At 37.0% G+C, this 24670-nt stretch overlaps 1 long non-coding RNA gene across 5 annotated transcripts in view; it reads right to left on the reverse strand.

Annotated features, from left to right (window-relative positions):
- Nucleotides 1-903: 903 nt before the first annotated feature.
- LOC103676622 overlaps nt 904-24670 on the reverse strand; it is a 213160-nt gene continuing 189393 nt past the window's right edge. For all 5 annotated transcript variants that reach the window (XR_005838521.1, XR_005838519.1, XR_572172.2 and 2 more), the window contains one exon: nt 904-1880. This is a non-coding gene — a long non-coding RNA (uncharacterized LOC103676622). The remainder of the gene's footprint in view (nt 1881-24670) is intronic.

The following is a 24670-nucleotide window of genomic DNA, read 5'->3' on the forward strand; positions in this document are numbered from 1 at the left end:
AAGCAAGGGGAGTGTGAGAGGGAGAAGCAGGCTTCCCACCGAGCAGGGAGCCAGATGCAGGGCTCGATCCTGGGAGCAAGACCCGAGCCGAAGGCAGACGCTTAACGGCTGAGCCACCCACGTGCCCCTAGAGTTCTTTTCTAGACATACCTCTTAGACTTATTAAATTTTATCACTTTTTATCCATTTGCCTCTCCCTTCATTTAACTTTGGGTCAGTGGGACCTAGTAAATTTTGGTGCGTATGGGAGGTGGAATAATGACCCTTGCAAAGATGTTCATGTTTTAATTCCTAGAATTTGTGCATGTAACATTACATGACAAAAAGGGACTTTGCAAATGTGATTAAGTTAAGGACCTTGAGCTGGGAGGATTACCCTGCACTATCTGGGCAGGCCCAATGAAACCACTGTAAGTGAAAGGGTCCTTTTAAGTGAAAGAGGATGGAAGGAGAAGCTGAGTCAGAGAAGGAGATGTGATAATATGAAAGAAGCCAGAGTAATATGAAAAGACTCAACTGACCATTGCTGGTTTTGGAGATGGAAGGGGGCAGAGAGAATGTGGGCTGACTCTAAATATAAGAAACAGCAAAACACAGATTTTACCCTTGAACTTTGAGAAAGGATGCAGTCCTGCAGACACCTTGCTTTGCACCCAGTAAACCCCATTGAAAACATCTGACTGGTAGAACTACATGATAATAACTTTGTTGGAAGACAAGGTCCTTGTTTTTAGATTTATTTATTTTAGAGAGTGAGAGCATGGAGCGGGAGGGGCAGAGGGAGAGAGCATCTCAAGCAGACTCCACACTGAGTGCAGAGCCTAAGGTGGGGCTCGATTCCAAGGACCCTGAGATCACGACCTGAGCTGAAACCAAGACTCAGACGTTTAACTGTTTCACCTACTGAGCCACTCAGGTGCCCCTGTATCTGTTGTTTTAAGCTATGTGGTAATTTGTAACGGTAGCAATAGAAAATGAATAACAATTTTGGTACCAAAATAGAGGTGCCGCTAGAATACCTAAAAGTGTAAACATGAATTTGGAATAGGACAATAGGCAGAGGCTGGAAGAATTTTGAGGAGTATAATAGGACAGACTTAGAGTTCCTTGATCAAAATGGTAGCAGAAATGTCTATTTACTAGTTCTGCTTGTGAGGACTCAAAAGAAAGTGAAAACATAGCAAAGAAAATATGTATCACGTTAGACAATACTTAAATCTCCATGATAAGACCCGGTAAAAATACAAATGTTAGGAGGCGCTGCTGAGAAAAGCTCACATGGTGATGGGAAGTTATTGTTGGAAACTGACGGAAAGGAGATCCTTGTTAGTGTTATGTAGTAGCAGAAAGCTTAGCCAAGTTGTGTTCTGTAGTTCTATGGAAAGCAAAACTTGTAAATGATACACTTGTATGCTTAAAGAGATTGCCAAACAAAGTGTTGAAGGTACTGCTTGGTTCTTCTTGCTGACTATCGTAAAATTTGGAAGGAAAGAGATCAGTTGAGGAAGAGAAACCAGGACTTGATGTGCAAAATTCTCCTTACCTATTCAGCGGGGAAAAGGTGTAAAAATTAGGAGATTGTCAGGGTATCTGCTCTGTAGAGAAAGCCAAGTGTGCAACTAGACAACCTTTTGCTAGTATCTTGAAAGAATCAAAAGGTTGTAGTACTCAGCTACAAAGAGTTCTCTTCAGTGTGATTATGTGGGTGACTCGTGGGTGCTCCCAGCCATCCCAAGCAGGAACCAGGAATAGAGATGGGATTACCTAGGAAGGGTCTGTGGAGAAGCTTGTTATCGGAAGGAGTAAGGATCCACGACAGGCACAAGATACCCACGAAGTTCTTCAGAATTTTAAGCCATCAGAAACACTGCTAGTTTTGCCTGAAAGAGACAAAGAATGTAATGAAAAGAAGGCAGTCGGGCTCCCCAAATTCCAAGGACAGGAAACAGACTGGTGCAATGACTCAGCCCTGTGCTGCCCTTCCTGGAGCGTGAGCCTGACGATGAGGGCAGAGCCACTGCAGGGGATCATTCCCAGGCCCGGAAACCCAGGGAAGTTTGCTTGGTGGGAATTTTTTCCCCCATTCCATTATCTCCCTTTCTGAAGGTGAATGTCTATAACTGGTGTCCTAGACTCGTACCATTGCATTCTGGGAGCACGTAACTTGTTTTCTAGTTTCACAAATCTATAGACGGAGAGGAATTTTTCCCGTGGATGAATTAAACCCAGTGTCTCAACCACACCTGAGTTACATGATTTAGATGATGAGATTTGGGACTTCGAGCTGACTAGATTTAGAAGAGACTTTTGGGGCTTTGAGTTGGTTCTGTGATAGGCTGAGACTTTTGAAGATGTTGGAATAGGTGAATGCACTCTGCATGTGAGATGAGCATAATTCTCTGGAGGCCGGGGAGCAAACTGTGATAGGCAGAATAATAAGTCCCCCAAAGAGATCTGCATCCTAATTCCCAGAACCTAGGACTGTTAGCTTAGATAACAAAAGCAACTTTGCAGATGTCATTTCGTTAAAGACCTTGTGATAGAAATATTATCCTTCATTATCCAGATGGACCCAAGGTAATCACAGAGCTCCTTACATACCTGAAAAGGGAAGTGGGAGAGGCATAGTCAGAGAAGGAGATGTGAGGATAGAAGTAGAGGTCAGAGGCATGTGAACTGAGAATGTATCCAATAGCTATTGTTGGTTTGAAGACAGAAGGGGACCGTAAGCTGTGGAATTTGGGAAGCGTCTATGAGCTGGAAAAGGCGACATCTAGATTCTCACATAGAGCCCCCAGAAGGAACACAGTCTTGCTAGTAAGCTTTTAGTGCAGTAAGATCCATTTTGGGCTTTGAACTGCCAGAACTATGAGATAATAAAATGTGTATTCTTTTAAACCGCTAAGTTTGTGGTAATTTGTTCTAACAGCATTAGGAAATGAATACAGTGGGAAACTACACCTTTGCTCTTTTTTTTTTTTTTAAGATTTTATTTACTTATTTGACAGGCAGCGAGAGAGGGATCACAAGTGGGGGGAGTGGGAGAGGCAGGCTTCCCACTGAGCGGGGAGCCTGATGTGGGGCTCCATCCCAGAACACTGGGATCATGACCTGAGCCGAAGGCAGACACTTAACGACTGAGCCACCCAGGCGCTCCACCTTTGGTCTTTTTTTGCCTGAGCCATTTTGTTCAATTGAATGGATCGAGTGGTAATTACTTTAATCCATTAAATTTTTAAACTACCAATATTGTGCTTATAAAATTAATTGGATCTGTGCAGTAAGGCTGAGTTTCAAACAGCCTTTAATGCTCAAATTATTCTATTTTTTTAATTTTGAAATAATCCATTTTCAATATTTTCCTATTGAAAGAGTCAACATTCAATAACATTCTCAATGTTGCTTTAATGTGTTTTAAAATATTTTTGCTACTTTTATTTTACTTTATTTACTTTGTAGCTGAGAAGTGGGTGCCTGTTCCAACCCTACAAGATCTTACTTTTGTGGGTTCTCTCTATTCCCTGATGTTACTACTGCAAACGGGTCAATTATTTTCTCCTCTCTTTCTTGTACTACATGGTCAGATGTAGTCGACAGCAACCAACACAGGCTCCTAACACTGTGTGCTAACCTCTTCGGGAGGGCTACCAGCTTATTAGGAGTTGACCTGGGCTCCAAAGATCTCAGAGACAATTTTACAACCATCACGTAGATAGATTCCAGGTTTTCCAATATCCAACATCCTTTCTTTTCTTTCTTTTTTTTTTTTTTAAAGATTTTAGACAGAGACAGCCAGCGAGAGAGGGAACACAAGCAGGGGGAGTGGGAGAGGAAGAAGCAGGCTCATAGCAGAGGAGCCTGATGTGGGGCTCGATCCCATAACACTGGGATCACACCCTGAGCTGAAGGCAGACGCTTAACCGCTGTGCCACCCAGGCGCCCCAACATCCTTTATTTTCTATCTGCTTGTCAGACTTTAAAAAATACTACATATTTAAGTATTTTCCCCTTATGGCAGCATTCATTTTTGCATCAGTCAGGATACCAGGTTAAAATACAGAACAAACTACTTCAGACTACTTAATGACTTAAAACAATGAAGGTTAATTTTTCATTCTCATACATGTCCTCTGTAGATGAGCTGGAAACGCTGCTCTTAGTCATTCTCATTCTGGGACCAAGGCTGGCAAAGAAGCCTTTTCCTACAATATGCTGGTCACTGGCAGAGAAGATAAAGTATAGTGGATCACATGTTGGCCCAGCCCAGAAATGCTTTAGTCCATAAATGACACAAGTCACAGCTCACATGTCATTGTCCAGAGCAGTGCCCATGGCCGTTCTCAACTGCAAGGGGGCAGGGAAGGAGAACCAGGCATAATGGATTGAACAGCAATTATGGCTACCATGTACGTTATTTGAGCCAAAGTTGTGATACAGGTATGTTGACTTTTCTAGTTGAAAATGGAAAAGGAGACTTTCTAAGAGAAACTTCGGGTATAATTTATAACTGCACACAACCAATATCGTAGGCGTTTCAATGTGTGATGTTCTAAAAATAACGTGCACAGCAACGGTTTCCTTGTACTGAAGAATACAAAATTCCATCCACACAAATTCCTTTTACGTTACAGCTAGTCCCATATCCCAAGAATTTTAGAGGAAGTCATTAAAACATCATTTTCATGCATTATAATATATATAATGACATTGTTTACCACACAATATTAATGCCTTGAAAAATGAGAATGTAAACTACAGTTTTACCTCATTTGATTATATCTGTATGAAAAGATTCTTGCCTATAAGGACATCATTCTCCTATAAAAATTAGTTGCATAATAACAGCTTTGTATGTGAAAGCAAAGGCAATAACATTCCTTTTCAAGAAAGGGAAAAGAAAACATAAGGGTACATTTGGGACATGGGTATTTTGTAAAGCTTCTGTTTTAGGCTCAATACTGTAGTGTCCCAAGGTCTTGTCTGAGCCACTGTGGCATGACCTTTATATCAAGGGATAGAGATGAAGCGTTCCATTTTAGGTAGTCTCTGTCTCTCTTTCTCTCTCTATATATATTATATGTCACATATATATATACATATATGTGTTACATATGTTACATATGTTATATAATTTAATAATTTATAATATATATAATAAAATATATTTTATAATCTTATATAATTTTATAATATGTTATATGTTACATATATATATTTTATAATCCACACGGAGCCTGATGTAGGGCTCAGTCTCACAACCCAGAAGATCATGACTTCAGCCAAAATCAAGAGTCGTTTGCTTAACCAACGGAGCCACCCAGGCGCCCCTAGATAGTCTCGATATTGATGTACTATTGGAAATACATGAAGAAGTTTTACAGCATAAGCCTATCAGTGGCATTATTTTCAGATTTCACTGGAGGTTTAACTACTGGACTACATAATATACCTAACACTGGCAACCAGAAAATGGTAAGGAAGGTGATTGAATCACGGAAATGATGAAGAGTCAGTATTCATTAATTTATACTCTAAATTGTCAATTTTATAGCATCTTTCCAACTGTTTTGTAGGATATCTTGTAATAAGGAGAACTTACTATTTTGTAAACAATAAGCTGTCCGAATCGGAAAGGAAACAAGTTCTGTGAGCAGTAACAAACCAGAGATCACCACAGAGCACAAGACTTATTAAAAATCCATGATTCTATAAAGCTTGTAGAGACAGAAAGGGTAATAAATGAACTAATGACAAGAACCTGCAGTGAGCTATTACTCCTGTAACGATGCCTTAGTGACCCTCTAATAAATGCTTAATTTCTTTCTTGGCAGGATAACCCCTTTGGAAGGCCTAAGGTGGTATGGTCAAAGCAATATGAACAAAAATTGCTTTTTAATAGCTACATAATGAAGCTTGCATGACTTTAAAATATGGAAATAAACTTTACTATTTCACATTGGTATTTTCCTATTCTGAATTCCAAAACTACAATAACCATACTACTTCAATATCCTTGTCATCTGTGTTTAAAAAAAAAAATTCTTTTAACTCTTTACACTTACATGTGTGAATAACTTTAAGATATACTATTTAATAGGGCTAATATGTCTAAGCATGAGAGTAAATGTTACTAAATTAATAATTTATAAACACTTTATTTTTAGATGCCTAAATTAATTATCTTCTATATTTATCATGTTTGACCATTCTTTTTCTGATTAGGATATATCTTCAAAGAATCTGGATGCTTATGGAAATGTAACTCTTTTTTAACACTTCATTAAGGAAAACTATAAAAAGTGCTATATACTCTTGTATGTTTTTGACTCTTTGTCCTCTGATTTTGCTTTCATTTGTTGCTACTTTTGGAAAATTCAAACATCCAAGGGAGTATGAATTAGGTCCTGATGTTTATGTTAGAAGGGGTCAGTGTTCAACATGATTATTTTTTTTAAAGCCAGTCTTAACACTTCTCCCATGGTCCACGAATAGGAGCACAAGTGAAGCTACTTTTGTCAGAGAATCTCAGTGAATAGGCTTCATATCCACTCCTGATCCTTTCTGATCAATGTCGCTGAAGGTCATTGTAAATCTTTCAGAGCCGTACCTAAGTCAGCTTTTGATTTTTATCTTGTGCTTCCACTTTGATTTCATTCTACCACTTTTGAAAGTCTTCTTTGGTCCAAAAGCCCACAATCGCCTGTCTGCCGCTAGTTTCTCTTTATTTCAAGTTCTATGGATACTGGTCTATCCACCTTCCACTAACTCAGGCTTCTGGACTCAGCTCAACCCAGAGGTGCTGTTATTCTTCAGAATGGTGTGCAAGCAAGGAGGTAACAAATGTCAGGCTGATTTAGCCAGTACCCGCTATAATTGAAATGATGAGACAAAAAAGAATAGATTGTAAACATGATAACTTCAGAATCCCATACAGGAAACAGGGTGACCAAGATGGGAACTCAATAACCTAGACAATCATTTCCAGAGCACCAGAATCTAATATGGAAGCCAGCAAGGTTGGGTTAAACTTGGGAAAACTCAGTTATTGCTATGTCAGAGGAAGATCATAGATGAAGTAAAAGAAAAGGCAAAGGAGAAATAATTATAAAATTATAATTAATTTGAAAATGGAAGGGTGAAGTGTCATAAAATTCTTGACTAGGAATTATAAATTTTACTTTAAACTGAATCAACAGCACAACACATTCTCAAAGGAACCATAACAAAGACCAAATTGGAATTCATCTTTGGTTGAAAGCCCAATATAGTCTTAGACCCATAACCATTCAAATATATTTAATTAGTGTATTAAAAATCTTACTGTTATTTTCATTTAATTAATAGGATTCTTAGTTAAATAAGAAAATTTTGTAGTGAAAAAATAAAGTACAATACTGGAACGTTCCTTAATATCCTCCAGAAGACATTTGACATTGATAACAATCCAAATTAATCCCTTCCTTATAGGGGTGAGTCATATTTGGAACAGTGTCATTTTTCTGAAAGTATAGCTCAATCATTTATAGTCAGTCATTGATCTGCCAATATACATATTATTACTTATGATATATTTATATATCTTATAGGTATTTCCCTTGGCCAAAGGAACTTAGCTAAGTGAAGGACAGAAAAACAATTCTACTTTGCCTGAGAGTTTTTTCAATGGCACAAGAAACACTAAAAGGTTGAGGACAAGCAATAAGAGAAAACACAAGAATTTGTCTTCTTTCTGTGAATTAACTCTGCATCCACCTTTAAAAAAAAAGGCCAATGAAGAGCACAGTGTAGATTATAGAGTAGAGAGATTTCCAACTCAATGATATTTATTTTCTGCCTTCAACTACCATGGTACCAATAGTGATTTGTGAGAAAGAAATAGTGTCAGTTGGAACTTTGGGCTATCACTACTTTTGAGGCATTATATTTTGTGGCAATTTCTTTGCAACGACACATTTCAAAGCTTATGCTAAACAGGTATATACTGTAATCTCTTTGGAGTAAAAGGAGAGTGCGGTTATGTGTAATTAAAAAAAATGCTTTCTTTTCAAATAATTTCAGATTTACCAAGACAGTAAAGAGAGTTTCAGTAAATCCTTCCCCTACCTATCCTTAATGTTAACATTTTATGTAACTATGGTTCATACATTTTGAAATTAACCCCATATACACAAGTAACTATATATTAAAAAGAAGCTTATAAACGTTGGCATACTTGGTGTAAATTCAGCAGCCTGCCTGGAGGCTTTAAAAATGAGTCTTCTAGACTACTGAACGAATTATATGACTGAGATTTCATTAACAAGAGAAAGCATTTTAGGACCCTTTAAGGCTTTGAGTAGTGTATAAAAAGTTATTTAGAAACTAGGAACCACTTCCGCATCTCATTTACCTAAGTGATGAGAGATAAATGAGCTAAGCATTGAAAGCACAGCCTTGAGGTATTTTTTTTGCACATGAACCGCAGTCTAACTCTCCTAAAAGACAAGAGAATCATTAGCTTTCTGCTACCACAGTGCCAGCAGCAGTCACTAACCTTTCCTACCATAAGTAGTTTCAGAAATAGTAATAGAACAATTATAAATCACGCTTCTCATCACTGATTTAGTACATTTTTGTAAATCTAAACCAGGAACCCTGTAAACGGTAATACTTTATTATGTGTAAACAAAATATTGTTATTTATTAAAAATGTCATTAAATCTCACTGTGGTTGCATGAAAATAATTCACACTGCCTCATGGGAGGTCTTTTTTATGAAGCAAGCTGAGAGATAAATATTCTGTAGATTGCTTCAAAAACAGATGAAAATTTCATTTGCTGAGAAGGATGACTATCACCACCATTTGGGCGATGTTAAAATCAGACTTGAGGCTGCTGCCAAGACTGGAATCGCCCTTGCTGATACAAAAGCTGTTGATAAAAGGTCTACCTTTAAAATGATATGGAATTAATATTAAATTATAAATATGAGAATCCATTCCAATACTGTCAGTCCTGGAAAGCATTTTTATTAAGGGTATTGAGTAAATAACCAGGAGTGAGACTGCTGGGTTTATGGAAAGTCTATGTTTAACTTTGTAACAAACTACCAAACTGTCTTCCAAATGGCTGTACTATTTTTCATTTTTGCCATTGATAGATGAGAGTTCTTGTTGCTTCACGTCCTCAACCAGCAATTAGTATTGTCAGTTAAAAAAAAATAGGTGTTCTAATAGTTGTACAGTAGTATCTCTTTTTATTTAATTGGCAACACCTTGTTGGCATGTGAGGTCAAGCATCTTTTCATATGCCGATTTGCTATCTGTGTATCTTCTTTGGTAAGCTGTCTCTAGAGCTTTTGCCCATTTGTTATTTACTTTTTTTAGAAACTAAAAGTGTGACCGTAAGACTGCAAACTCATGATAAAACTTGAATGAATGAGGAATTGCCTCTTACGGATGAGCAAAGACAGTGGTTTCTTGAGAGGGAATCTACTTCTAGTGAAACTGCAGGGAAGATCATTGAGATGATAACGAAGACTTTAGAATATTACATTAAACTTCGTTGACAAAGCAGTAGCAGGATTTGAGAGGATGGACTCCAATTTTGAAAAAGGTTCCACTGTGGGTGGAATGCTATCAAACAGCATCTTATGCTACAGAGGAATTGTTTGTAAAGATGAGTCCATCAATGCAGCAAACTTCACTGTTGTCTTATTTTAAGAAATTGCCATGGCCACCCCAACCTTGAGCAATCACCACCCTAATCAATCAGCAGCTGTCAACAATGAGGCAAGACCCTCCACCAGCAAAAAGATGATGACACACTGAAAGCTCAGATGATGGTTAGCATTTTTTCTTAGCAGTAAATTTTTTTTTAATGAGGGTATGTAGGTTGTATGTTTTAGACATAATGCTATCACATAGTCCATAGGCTACAGTATAAACTTAACTTTTATATGTACTGGCAAACCAGAAAATTCATTTGACTCATTTTTTGCAATATTTGCTTTACTGTGGTGGTATGGAACTGAACCCACAATATTTCTAAGGTATGACTGTGGTTTATCAGACACCTTTTACTCTGCTATCCCTAAACTAAATCACTCCTGTAGTCGCTGCTACAGACATTTCTGTATTAAAACCACTATTAGAAAAGTGTCAGAGATAACTAAGAGGAATTTGAAAATTTACTGGCAAGTAGCTTAATGTCTTATACTACTCAACATAGGGTATAATAAACTTTCCAACATAATTTAGTTAAAACTCAGGATAATTATATTGATTTACAGGTAATACATAAATACATTTACAGGTAAATGCTTATAGCATTATGATTTTTGTTTCCAAATACGCACTCTATTTTAGCAGCGTCTTTATTGTTGTTTGGACATTATTCATTTTTATTGAAGTACAATTAACATACTGTGCTATATCAGTGTCAGGCGTACAATGTAATGATTCATCAACTCTATACATTACTCAGAGCTCATCAAAATAAGTGTACTCTTAATCCCCTTTATCTATTTCAGCTATCCTGTCACCCACCATCCCTCATTATTCTCTACAGTTAAGAGTCTCTTTTGTTTCTTAAATTTCACATATGTATAAAATCATATGGTATTTGTCTTTTCTGACTTATTTAATTTAGCATTATATCCTCTAGGTCTACCTATGTTGTTGCAAATGTCCAAATCTCCCCCCTTTTTGTGGCTGAGTAATATCCCATTGTGTGTATATGTATCCACACCACACCTTCTTTATCCATTCATCTATAGATGGACACTTGGGCTGCTTCCATAATTTGGCTACTCTAAATAATGCTGCAATAAATATAGGGGTGCATATATCTTTTTGAATTCATGTGTTTTTTTTATTTTTTGGAAAAATACCCAGTAGTAGAATTATTGGATCATATGGAAATTCTATTTTTAGTTTTTGCAGAACCTCCATACTGTTTTCCACAGTGGCTGCACCAGTTTGCATTCCCACCAACAGTGCAGGAGGGTTTCTTTTTCCCCACATCCCCTCCAACACCTGTTATTTCTTGTGTTTTTGATTTTAGCCATTCTAACAGTGTCAGGTGGTATCCCATTGTGGTTTTGATTTGCATTTCCCTGATAAGTGATGTTGAGCATTTTTCATGTGTCTATTCACCAGCTGTATGTCCTTTTTGGAGAAATGCCTGTTCATGTCTTCTGCCCATTTTTAATTGGATTACTTGTTTTCCAGGTGTTGATTTTTATAAATTTGGATGAAATGTTCTGAATATATCTGTTAGATCCGTCTGGTCTAATGTGTCATTCAAAGCCACTGTTTCTTTGTTAATTTTCTGCCTGGATGATTTATTTGGCGCATTTAAAAATTTGGGTTTTTTTTATTTTTGAATTTTAAAATATACTTAAAAATATATTTATATATACAATTTTATCAGATACATGTATTGGATCAATACATCAATAGGTATTGGATGTTAAATGCCTTTTCTACATCAACTGATATGGTCATATGATTTTTCTTCTTTAGCCTGTTAATGTGATGGATTATATCTTTGAATGATGAACTAACCTTGCATACCTGGTGTAATTCTTTTAATAATGAGAATTTATCTGTTAATATTTCATTAAGGATTTTTCCATCTATATTCATAAGAGATATTGCTCAGTAATTTTTGTTTCTGGTGATGTCTTTAGCTGGTTGGATACTATGGTAATTAATAGTGGTCTTATCAAATGTTAGGAAATACTTCCTCTGCTGTAATTTTCTGCAAGAGATTGTGAAAATATAGTATTATTTCTTAAATATTAATAGAATTCTGCAGTGAAACTATCTGGGCCTGGTATTGTCCTTTTGGGAAGGTGATTTATTATTGATCCAATTGTCTTTAATACTGATAGAAATATTTAGGTTATCTACTTCTCCCTGTGTCAGTTTTGGTAGATTGTATCTTTTGAGGAATTAGTCCATTTCACTAAGGTAGCAGATTCGTGGGCATAGAATTGTTGGCAGTATTCTTTCATTATCCTTTTAATGTCTATGGGATCTATAGTGATGGATCCTCTTTTGTTCCTAATACTTGCAGTTTGTATCTTCTCTATTTGTGTCTTGGTTAGTCTGGCTACAGGTTTATTAATTGTATTTATCTATTCAAAGAACCAGTTTTTGCTTTTAATGTATTTACCTATTTTTGTGGCATGCCTTGTAACATTTTATTGAAAGTCAGATGTCTTGTAAAAGGTACTAGGCATATTTTATGGCTTCAGCACTTCTGCTCCAGATAAGCAGATCATAACTGTGATTCTCTATATAGACATATGTCTACAGATTTTGGGATGGTAGTTTACCCTACAACCTCAATTCTCTGATGGGTCCAAGAAAAGTTATTGTTTAGTTTGTCAAGTTTTTTTTTTATTGTAGGGACAGGAGTGATGACATCCAAGTTTTTGTCATGTTGAAACAGAAACAGGAAATGCCATTTTTTTTAATGAAAGATAAAAACTCTCAGGGCACCTTGATGGCTCGGTAGGTTAAGTGTCTGTCTTTGGCTCAGGTCATGATCCCAGGGCCCTGGGATAGAGCTCCACTTCAGGTTCCCTGCTCAGCGGGGGTCTGCTGCTGCTTCTCCCTCTCCCTCTGTCCCGTCTCCCTGCTTGTGCTCTCTCTCTCAAATAAATAAATAAAGTCTTAAAAAAGAAAGATAAAAACTCTCAGGAAATTTGTTCTTTAATATCTTAGTTAAATCCGTGATTATTTCTAAGATGGAACTATTCTTTACTAAGAAATCCATTAACAATATATATAAATAGTGTCCAAATCCTTCCTTTGTTGAAACATTTCTGTATAGATAAGGGAGACTCGGGGCGCCTGGGTGGCTCAGCAGTTGAGCGTCTGCCTTTGGCTCAGGGCGTGATCCCGGCGTTCTGGGATCGAGTCCCACATCAGGCTCCTCCGTTATGAGCCTGCTTCTTCCTCTCCCACTCCCCCTGCTTGTGTTCCCTCTCTCGCTGGCTGTCTCTATCTCTGTCAAATAAATAAATAAATCTTTAAAAAAAAAAAAAAAGATAAGGGAGACTGATAATTGAAAAGGTCTGACTGTATAAGTGACTGGTCCACAGTAGGAAATTAATCATTTAATTATTATTAATATTATTTTGCATTATTAACAAAAAGGTAAGTAGTACCAAAATAAATACCCGTGAAAGAAAAAAAAATTGGTAAGTGGAAATTATTAAAATTTAAAATTTATGTTTTGCAAATGATACTATGAAAATGGGAAAGAAGACACAGACTAGGAGAAAATATTTGTAAAACACTCATCTAATAAAGGACTTGTATCCAAAAATATTATAAAAAACTTCTGATATTCAACAATAAGGAAACAACCTAATTAAAAAGTAGACTAAAGATCTGCCAGACATCTCAACAAAGAAGATATAGAGATGGCAAATGAACATATTAAAAGATACTCAACATTATACATCATTAAGAAATTGCAAATTAAAACAGATACTACTCTGCACCTATTAGAATGACTAAAATCCAAAACACTGAAAACACCAAATGTTGGTGAGGATGTAGAGCAAAAGAATTCTTATCCATTGCTGGTGGGAATCCACAATGGTACAGCCACTTTGCAAGACAGTTTGATAGTTTCTTATCAAGCTAAATATAATCTTACCATATGATCTAGCAATTTCACTCCTAGGTATTTACCCAAATAAGGTAAAAACTTATCTGTATACAATAACCTGCACATAAATGTCTACAGCAGCTTTAATCACAACTGTCAAAAATTGGAAGCAACTAAGATGTCTTTTAGTAGGTGAATGTATAAACAAACTGGTACATCCATAGAATGTAATATTAGTGATAAAAATAAACGAAAATGGTAAAAACAAAACACGAGGGAACTTTAAATTTGTATTACTAAGTGGAAGAAGTGAATTTGAAAGGGTTACATACTGCATGATTCCAAGTATATGACATTCTGGAAAAGGTAAAACTATGAAGATGGAAAAACAGTGGTTGCCAGGGGCTGGTAGGCAGGGAGGGATGAATAGGTGGAGCACAAGGAATTTCCAGGGCATGAAACTTTTCTGTACGATATTGTGATGGTGGATACATGACATTATATAAAAGGGCTAATTCAGTGAGAGGGAGGTAAAAAACAAAAAAACAAAAGTAATTGCCAAATATCTACGAGGGATCAATTTGACTCACCCTTGTAATATAAACTTGGACCTTACTCAATAGGCTCAATAGGACCTTTTTTTTTTTTTTTAATCAAAATACAATATATCTGGTTTTCCTGACAACAGTCAGACATAACAAAAGACATAATTATAGAACTACCATTTGTGTGGCATTTTTATTTTATAAATTTTATCTCATTTGCTACATATCATTAATATATGTTTAAAGATAGGACAAAGTATTATTTTTGCTTTTCCAAAAGAAAAAAGATAAAATTAATGATATATCTGATAGCACAATTCTGCTACATGACAGAAAAAAGAGGAAACTTTTAGAGTTAGTTAACTGCTCAAAGTGATACACTTAAGATTGGCCAGTAAATGGTAAAGAATTGGATTGAATTATTTAATTAGGTACTTGTAATTTCTTGACCATATTCACTGACATTAGCATTATTAAGTGATTCAGGGTCCTTGACAGTTGTTTAAATGGAAACTTTCTGTGTCTATCGAACACCATATAAAATAAAAATTATTTCTGCATCTAATATAAAAGTTGGCTTATTTGTATTGTAGTGATAGGGAAAACTATGCCTACAGCTTGGTTTTATGCACATGTCCTTTTACTTCTGGTTGTAGCTATGAATCCTCCTTCCCCATTTCTTCCCTTTAATCTTAAACAGAGTCAGGTGGGGTGGTCAATTGGTAAGGGATCAGTTTTGTAATTCAAAACAGAATTCAGAGGTCATAGTAAATAGTTAGTGACTGGGTACATCTCTGATGATTCACACCTCTGAGCTAGAGAAACATTGAACTCAAGCATTGCTTTTTACAGTTCTGAATTTGATGTCAAGTGGAAGCTTCACTAGTTGGCTAGCATCTTGGAGAATACTCTAATTTTCTGAAAGTGATTTTTTTTTCTTTTTCTACTCCTGATACATTATTTAATAAATGGTTGCTATGATAACCAAATGATTTTATAGTCTTTAGATATATATTTTTCAAAGGCTAAGGTGTGCCCTCCTCTTCTAGCAGGCACAGAAGTAGATTACTTCTACTTCTACCATCATGTAACACTTTCCTTGCCTTTCCTAGATGATTCTGAACACCCAACCATATACTATAAACCCATGAAGTCTTTAAACCAGAGACAATGTCAGAATACAGAATACTCCTCCCTCTTTCCTCATGAGTTTGGATGCTGCAATACATTTTTCTGGCAGGAATTCCCGTCTTGATTCTCTCTGGCCATAAAAATGAGAACATTCCCTTGCAATGATAATCAGATTTCAGAGAAATACCCAGTGGGATGTTGCTGTCAAAGCAAGGAGGATCCTGGCCTGTGCCACAGCCCGAGGCCATTTAAGAGCGAACTTCTCATAATATAATTGGTGGTCCATGAAATTTAGTAAGATTACTGAAATTATGTAATTTTGAATGTAAAATGACACAATGCGACTGAAGGTCAAGTTCTAACCCTGGAGTTCTTTTCTTAAAAGAATAAAAAGAGAAAATAGAATTTTGATTTTGTAACAATTTTTCCAAGATAGATGACTGAGAATTGAATTTTTGCATTTTATTCTTCAGACTTAAGATTTGGTTGTCTTTTGTTGAAATTATTGGCAGATATTCTATCCTGAGCAGGGTTGTGAGTGCACGAGTGACAAATACTATCCTCCAAGGCATCTGCTGTATCCAGTTACTATGACTTTTCTCTCCTTTTTTCCTAGCTCTAAATGTTTAAACTTTGTTGCCAGGGTTGCTTTTTCTTGGTTTTTGCTCCTACTTGATTCCCTTTTTCACAAGTACTTTTATGGCTTCTCATATTCTACCCATGTATATCTCTTTTCTGTCAGTGCTCATTTTCTGTTCTTTCAACAGAGGTACCTAGTTAGGAATCTTTCCAGGATCAGTTTCTAAAATCAAGCAATTTATGTGAGTCATCATCATTTTTAATCCCTCCTACACACATAGAGGTGTTCAAGGATGCTGCTGTGGACAATTTATCTGTCCGAAAGTAGTTTAAAACTCTACACTAAGTGCAAGTATTTTGGCTGAGACTAGCCAGAGCTAGCTTTAGTTTGTGCAAGATACCACTGTGAGGCTTCCAGGAGCTAAAGAAATGACTCTTTGCCCCCAAATATTTCTTACATCAATATAATCTTTCTGCCATAGATTATTTCTCATAACTTCAGACATGTCGGTGTCTAAATTCCTGTTACAACATGGTCATTCTTTTAGATGAGGCATTTTATATTTCAAACAAATTTGTATAAAACAAGAACAATCCCCTGGGATATCATGTCTTCATTGTCATGGCAGGGGAGTTTTATCTCGTTTGATCAAGGAGATTCACCACCTGAAGGGTTCATTTCTTTCCAGCTCCTGAGCCAACCTAAAGGAAGCAGTAGGAATTACTGCAAACAAGACCATGTAAATCATCCTCAAAATACAGCACAGAGGATAAAACATAAGCTCTGGGGTGGGGGTGCATGGGGTTCAAATCTCAGACTTGCACTTACTAACTGAAAGACTGTGAGTGAGCTATTCAACCTCTCTGGGTCTGTTTCCTTATCTGAAAATCAGGAAGGAATTACCATGCATGCTTCATAGGGTTTTCTGGAGAATTGAATGAGTTGGTAAATGTAAAGTCCTTAGAATAATGTCTAATACAAAATAAGCACTAATTTAATATTATTGCCTGTTCACGTGGTCAGTACTAGTAAGATACCTCATTGTTCTTTCATGTTTTTATGGTCTCAACACAAGCCCACCGTGTGGTAAATGTCTTGAGTTAGTTCTCTCCAGTTCACTGACCATAAGTCCATCACTTTGTCCCTGTTTTAGGTTGCTCTGTAAAATGAGAATGCTACCTTTACGTGTGCTTTATAATTTATTCTATTAGTCTCCCTAGTCCCCCAGACACTCAGAAAGCTGTGCTCCTGAGGACTAGTCGCTTGGATGATTCCTGGTGGTTTTCCTAATTAAAAAACACTGGTTTGTTTCAGATATCCTGGTACTAGTTTATTATATGTCCAGTCACTTTGATGCCTGGTAACCTTTTATAACTAGTTCTCTGCTTTGGTTTTGGATTATTTTGCCAACTTCTTAATGTTTTTCTTGCCCTGCTTATTCTGATCATCCTTATTCCAAAATCATAATGCAAGGGATATAGTGATAATCCTTTACTACCACATGAATTCATATTGAGGTATTTAAAAAGTTATGATGATTTAAGCAGCGAATAACAGAAAACTCAAGTCAAATTTCTTAACTAAATCAGAATATATTCCCTTATATATCAGAGCATTTCCAGGTTTGGCTAATTCATTTCATCAATAGTGTGAAGGACCCGGGTTCCTTCTGTCTTTTTATTGTCACCCCTAGTGTGCATTTTATAGATTAGCACCATTTCTAGAGAAGATACCTACTGGAAGAAAATGCATTTTTTATTATATGTTTACTTCCTTCCCAGAACTTCCCAGAAAATATTGCCTCATATTTTATTGGCCATATTAAGTCACATCTAAGCAATGCTTATTCTTAAACCAAGCCAGAGAATGGGAAAACTTCAATTACCTTTAACAAAATGGATTTACTCTGAATATGGAGTAGAGGGTTGGAGAAACAAACAAAATCTGTTTTTTTAAAACAATTTTTTAACTTATTACATGTATTATAAGTTGGGAATTTTGGGTCAGTTGGACACTTTGGGCTCAGAATATATTATGTGCTTACAGTCAGACAGGGATTAGCACTGGAACAGCAAATGATGAAATTCACTGGAAGCATCTCTCTCTCTTTCCATGGATTTCAGGGCCCTTCCCTGTGGTTTCTCTACGTGGGCTACTTTGGGCTTCCTCTAGGCAACCAGACTGCTCATATTGAAGCCTAAGGCCCCAAAGGTGAGTGTTTCAGTCAACAAGATGGGTGCTGCACCCTCGTAAGGCCAGCCTTCAAATAAGTATAGTATAGTTTTTGGCACACTCTCCTGGATACACATGAGTCACAAGTCTGCTCAGAATTAGGGGAGGGGAATTAACCTCCATGTCTTGATAGGAAAGTAGCAAGGTTCTAGAAAACACATGAGATGAGAGATACCATGTAGCCATCTTTGGAAAGTACCATCTGCCACAGACAAAATAGAAAAAGAACTGCCTGTTGGGTAATTTGCCACAGAAATCGTTCTCCTGTTCTGTGTGAATGAAAGGTAGGGTAGATGAGTTTGGGAAAAAATTCAGGATCAGGAAATGTCAAGGTAAGCCATTCCTAGAAAGGGTCCCTGGGCAAGTCATAGCCCCTGGGTTGAAAGATATTATGCATATTTATTAAGGGAGAGAGGACAGAAGAGGGGAAGTAACAAAGAAGAAGGTTTCAGAAATGGAAATGGATGCCAAGTAACTCTTTTTTTCTGTAGCGTTGCCAGTGGTTAGCCCTTTCTGAACCATTTTTAGTGCTTGTCAAATGTTTATGACCATGCCTCTGGAGTGCCACAGATTCAACTAACCTCTTACTCTGTGCTCCAGAGCTCTGTCCATGAGAGCTTCTTGCCAGCATTCACAGCTATGGAACACTGCCTGAAACCGTGTTGCTCTGTGCCTTCGAGAGTTTCTTCTCGGTGTTCTCACGGTAGTGCTCCTCAGCTCTGCATACCGTTGTAAAAACTGGCATGGTTAAAAATGAGATGCGGCTTGGTGAGTGAATGAAGGGAATTTGTGGCCATACTGTAAAGGACTTATATATCATCCTTTCCTGGCCAAGACTGAAAACAAAGTAAGGAGTGCCAGGCTCAAGTCTGTGAAAAGGATAAAGCAGAGAGTAAGAATTATTGCAAGAAGGCTCAGTTCAGTGACTCGAAGTAATTGAGAGAATTGGGAAAGGAAATCTGAACTGATAGTGCTACGGAGGAAGGAGAAGAATTTCACAATTAACATAGGCATATTCAGTGGGTGCTTTGTAGCCAGATGAAATGGGGTTGCAGTAAAGCGTATCAAGAATACATGAGTTTGCAACTTTAGACACTTCCATTAATAGAAACACCACTGCTTTCATTTAAAGAAATAGGAAACACAAGAGGCTTTATAGAGGAATTGTGTATGGCCTTTTACATTTTATTTAGTTGGGAATGTCCATTGGTATTCATTAAATCTGTAGAACTTAATATCAAAAAAGCAAGTCTAGAGGGTCAAGGGTCAAATATGGAATCATGGGATTTACGAACAGTTGGGGACAGAGCAAGAAAAAATCCAGAAGGAGAATAATTACAGTGAGCTGAGGGGGGAAAATAGAAATAATGTATTACAGGGAAGAGAGAAAAGCATGATCAATATTATTATGCTCTAGCATAGTCAAGTTAAATAGACAGCACTGGATTTGATTATTACAAGTGCCTTTTCTATCTTATTAAAATAAAAAACAGATCAAAGTGAGTTTAGCAAATTAGACAGGAAAGAGCTAGTCATTTTTGTAGAGTCTTTGACAAAGTTTATTTGTAAAAGGGAGAATGAGAGCACTAGCTCATAAGGAAAGCAGCATCGATAAAGTATGATGGTATATATTTTGAGGATATGCTTATAGTTGAAGGAAAGAATGATAGTGTTAGAGCAGGTGGAGAAGGTGAATTTGAACTGAAGAAGGGTCAGTTCCTTCTCAGAAGAGGGGCAGGAAGTGACAAAGATTGTTGGTGGAGAAGGAAGATGGACTGTAAATTGCTGGGTAAGTATGATTGACATGGAAGTGTTTAAGCAATTTGAGGGAATGTAACATATCCCCTGGGTGATATAGAATTCAAACAAAAACTAAGCTTCACTGACCAAAGCATAGAGTTAGGTTGAAAAAGATAGAACCTAGCAACTGAAAGTAATGAAAAGAAATCACTATTTACTGGCATCTCTCAAATAATGTCAAAGGATAAAAAGAAAATTCTCGCTGCCCTGAAAATGTTTAAAATGTGTTCTATTTCTGTCATTATCAGTATCCTTCCCTAGAGTTACAACTGATTACCTCAAAATCTCCCTCCCCGACTATAACTCTGAACCCCTACTTCTTTTTATTTAAGCCACTATTCTATTCTCTTGAGGGGACAACACCCTTTCCAATGATGCTCAATTTATCTTTCTTTCCACTCGCTGTCCTGAATTCATGGTGCTCTGTTTTGATGCACCTCTATTTGTTATCTTGAAACTGCATCACAAAAACCTAAAGAAATAGCCGGTCAGCAGAAGGGACACTCAATAGATATGGGTGGGGATAGAGAAGCTCGAGGAAAAAAAAACTCTTCTTGAACTCACAGGAAGGAAAAAGACTGAAAATACTCAAATGTGCATGTTTTTACCTTGTTACAGATGGGAAAGGAAGCCAATATTGCAAATAATCTGTTCATAATTTTTTGCTACAGTTGCTAAAATATTGATGATTCTTCAAGGGTAATTCAATGATGATATTGTTCATAATTTGAGCGTTTATGTTCCCAGAATCAATCACTAAAGTATTATATCTTATTAAATTCTCATGTATCACCTCATAAGTCTTACCATAAGTACATGTGGATGGTGGGGTTCGTGACCTCATGAAGGTGGTTATAAAATTCTATTATTCCCCATAGTAATAGTAGGTTCTTAAGTGTGTGACATGTGCCAGACTCTCAAAACATTTACTCTGAGAAGAGTAACCCTAGATAGTATGTACAACTTTTATTACTTTTCACAAATAAGAATATAAAAGCATAAAGGTAAATTAGAAGAAACAAAGACTGAGTAAAATTGTTGTAAATTGAAGATGCAGGAGTGTGGGAGGCAGAATAATCCTTCCCAAAGATGCCCATGCCTCCATCCCCAGAACCTATGCCTATCTCACCTTTCATGTTAGAAGGGACTATGCACATGTGATTAAGTTTACGGGTCTCGAGATGGGGAAATTATCTTGGATTTTCCAGATGCACTCAGTGTAATCGCAGAGTCCTCATAAGAGAGAGACAGGACAGTCAGAGTCACGGAAGGAGATGTGATTATTGAAGTAGAAGTCAGAGCAATAGGACCACAAACCAAGAAATGTGGGCCATTCCTGGAAGCTAGAAAGGGAAAGGAATGGATTCTCCACTGGAGTCTCTAGAAAGAATGAAGCTTAGCTGATGACACTTTGATTCTAGCCCAGAAGAGATCTTTCACATATCTGACCTCTAGAGCTGTAAAATAATAAATTTGTTGTTTTAAGCCATTGAGTTCTTAGTAATTTGCTATAGCAGCAACAAGAAACTAACACAACAACAAGTAACAACAAGAATAGTGACAAGAGTGAAGTCTTTGAGTAGCTGTGAGGGAATGGGCACCGCACCAAGAGGATTGGGTTTTTTGTCTTTGATTTTTGGGGAAAGATTTTTCTTATCTTTGGTCCCCATTATTATGAATATAAGGAGCCAAACAAAGTTTGGTGGATTACAAAAGGCTTAGGAATGTCCCCCAAATAATAAACCATCTCTCTCTATGCTGTGAAAAACGATGTCAGTTTCTAAGATGTGACACTGACTTGTATACTCTAATTTATTCTATCTCTTTTTAAAACCCTGCTTCCACAAACAAGATCTTCGAAAAGACTAAAGGAATATTTGTGAAAATGGGGTAGAGGGAGACAGGAATAAGTAAGAAAAAGGAGAGAAGGGCCCCATCCATGTGTCAGAGATATCAAGTAAATTCTGAAACTTACAGTGCCGAGAAGAGCAGATGGAGGGGAAGACCAGCCAATCTGCAATTGGTCTTATGTGTAGGAAGATGGTCTCTGGTCAGCATGTGGAACGGTCACCAGGAAAAAGCACTACTGTCTTGTATTTCGGGAACAAAGTAAGGTAGGGTTGCAGGTAGAGATCCTGCTGGTACTTCCCGACCATGCAAAGACCATCTAGGGAAAGAATTTACAGGTGGCCCTGCTATCCATGAGGAAAGACAGTATTTTATGGCCCCCTTATGATAACTACATGCCAGCTAAATCATGGTGACCCTTATTTAGTGATGATATAATAACAAGTGAAGATAACTTTTGACCTGATAATGAGGGTCTCCAAGGGTTTCACCAGAAGCAGCCACCAAAGACACCTTACCCTTACTTCCTTTTTCTGTTGCCTGATGCCTGGATGGTTGAAATAGGTCTATAACACATGTAGGCTTTCTTGTCTCCTCCCTCTGGGTATGAAAAAAATATTCATTATATGTTCGTATAGGCACACAAGTTATCCTTTTTTCTCTTTCCATATTTCTCCATGAGCAGTTTGGATGATTTTTGTAAAATACAGAACTCACCCTAATATTTCTGTGCTGAAAGCACTTAAAAGGCTTCTTATCCCCCTTAAGATAAACCGCTTAACAAGGAACCCTCCTTATCTGGCTTCTGCCTATATCCCCACCATCAAAAGTGCCCCAACACATTGTGCACTAGTAACCTGAACAACTTTTTTCCCCTCCTAAAGTTCAATGTACTCTTCCCTTAAGACCTTTGTGCATACAGCCGTTCTGTTTAGGATTCCCTGCCTCTCCCACCTTTCAGGTCTTCTGCCTCATAAATTTCGTGTGGCTGACGTGGACGTATTGCAGCTGAGAAGTCACTTCCTCCCGAGGTCTTCCCCAGCCCACCACAAAGGAAAAAGTGGTTGCATCTCCTATATGTCCCACAGCACTCCACACTATCACATCACTGTGCTCTATTCCAGTTTAGAAGTGCAGAAAAATACAAGTAGAAAAATCCTTCTTTGGAAGAGCACTATTTGGGGCAAACAGATACATTGATAAGCTCTGAAGAGTGATTCCCAGGAAATTAAAATTATCACTAAACTGTAATACAGGAGTATATCAGGGAAATTTGATTTGTTTCACAGAGAAGAGGGAAAAATCTAAGTAATAAGGAAAAGAGAACTTAAGAGGGAATAAAATTAGATGACCTCAAATGTGTTTTATTTATGTGTCTGTGCCTTAATATATACCTGCATGTCTATAATAAAATTGTACCTAGACGGAGTCATTATTGGTAATTTATATTCTTTTTTCTGTATGTTATTTAAAGATTTCTAAAATACATATTTTTATTTTTGAAATAAAAAAATTACTGGTTTATTCATTCAGCAAATACATGTTAGATATTTACTAAGTGCAATTTTCAAGGAGCTTGCCTTCTAATAGGAGTAGAAAAAAGCCTAAAAATAAGGCAATATCAGATAGTGAGAAGTAATAAGTCATATAACAAAGTGATGTACTAAAAAGTGAGTCAGCGTCAGGAAAGACCCTTCTCAATGACAAGAAGGAGTTGTCCAGGTGAAGATATGGAAGGCAGTAGGAGCAGCTAATGCAAAGTCTTGACGGTGGAAAAGTCTGAAATGTTGCAGAAATAATATAAAGACCCATGTGATGACTGAGGGTGTTTAAGATGGGAAGGATAGTCATGCAGGGGCCCAATTATGTAAGACCTTAGAGTCCAGGAGGATGAATCTAGATTTTATTCTCCAAGGTACTGATAGCAAATTTATTATAAGCATTTCCCAATTTTACTAACTATTCTTCTAAAATACCATTTTAATGGCTTCACATTATTCTGTCATATGGATGTGCTAAGATTCAATTAATCATTCCCTTATTATTGGACATTTAGGTTATAAGACTTGGCCAAAATCCAACTTGAATCAGTTAGTGAAACAGAATGGATCCACCTCTTTACCGCTTCAATCAAATGCCAGTTAGTAGCAATTAGTATTTACTGAAGATGCTATATGACACTGGAAATTATAATCAGGTAAGAAATGTGCATTATTTTCCCTGACATAACTTATTTTGACATGTGTGGAAAAGAGTAGATGCTTAAATTAATATGGCATGTTTTCAACTATCTCTGGAGAGCTCTTACAAATCTAATAGGTGGATATGATGTTTAGTATAAAAATGGCAATTTTAAAAACTTTTTCTTTGAAATAGAATATTCATATCATAAAAGATATTTAGGAGGTATCCAAGTAAACATAGCATATAGAGGTTTCTGAAAGAATAGAGAATACTTTTACATTTGTAGTGAGACCAACCATCCTTTTAGAGGAGGAGTGATGTTAATATGACATGTGTCCACCATGGTCAAGGATACTGTCCTGCCTACCCTGTCCAGAGCTCTAAGGTCAGAACTGAAGCAGCAGTATTTGCCAGTTCCTCTTCCTCCTTCATCAGGATCCCCTAGAGTGGGGGCCTTAACATATTTAATGCCATTACCCCTTGATAATTGGGTGAGGCCTATGGATCCCTTCTCAGAATACTGATTTTGGCTGAATAGAATTAAATCCAAAAGACTATAAAGGAAACCATGGCTCTTGAACTCAGATGAAGGCCTTGATTATCAGCCCTCCACAGACAATTTCTAAGTTTTATTACAAGACCCCTCTGACCCTTCGCTCAGGTGCAAAGAATACAATATAGAGTGTGTTTATAACTTTGTATGTGTGTGTGTGTGTGTGTGTGTGCATGCTTATAAAATTAG

This window comes from Ursus maritimus, unplaced genomic scaffold (genome assembly GCF_017311325.1).
Source record: "Ursus maritimus isolate PB19 unplaced genomic scaffold, ASM1731132v1 scaffold_3, whole genome shotgun sequence".
NCBI lineage: Eukaryota > Metazoa > Chordata > Mammalia > Carnivora > Ursidae > Ursus > Ursus maritimus.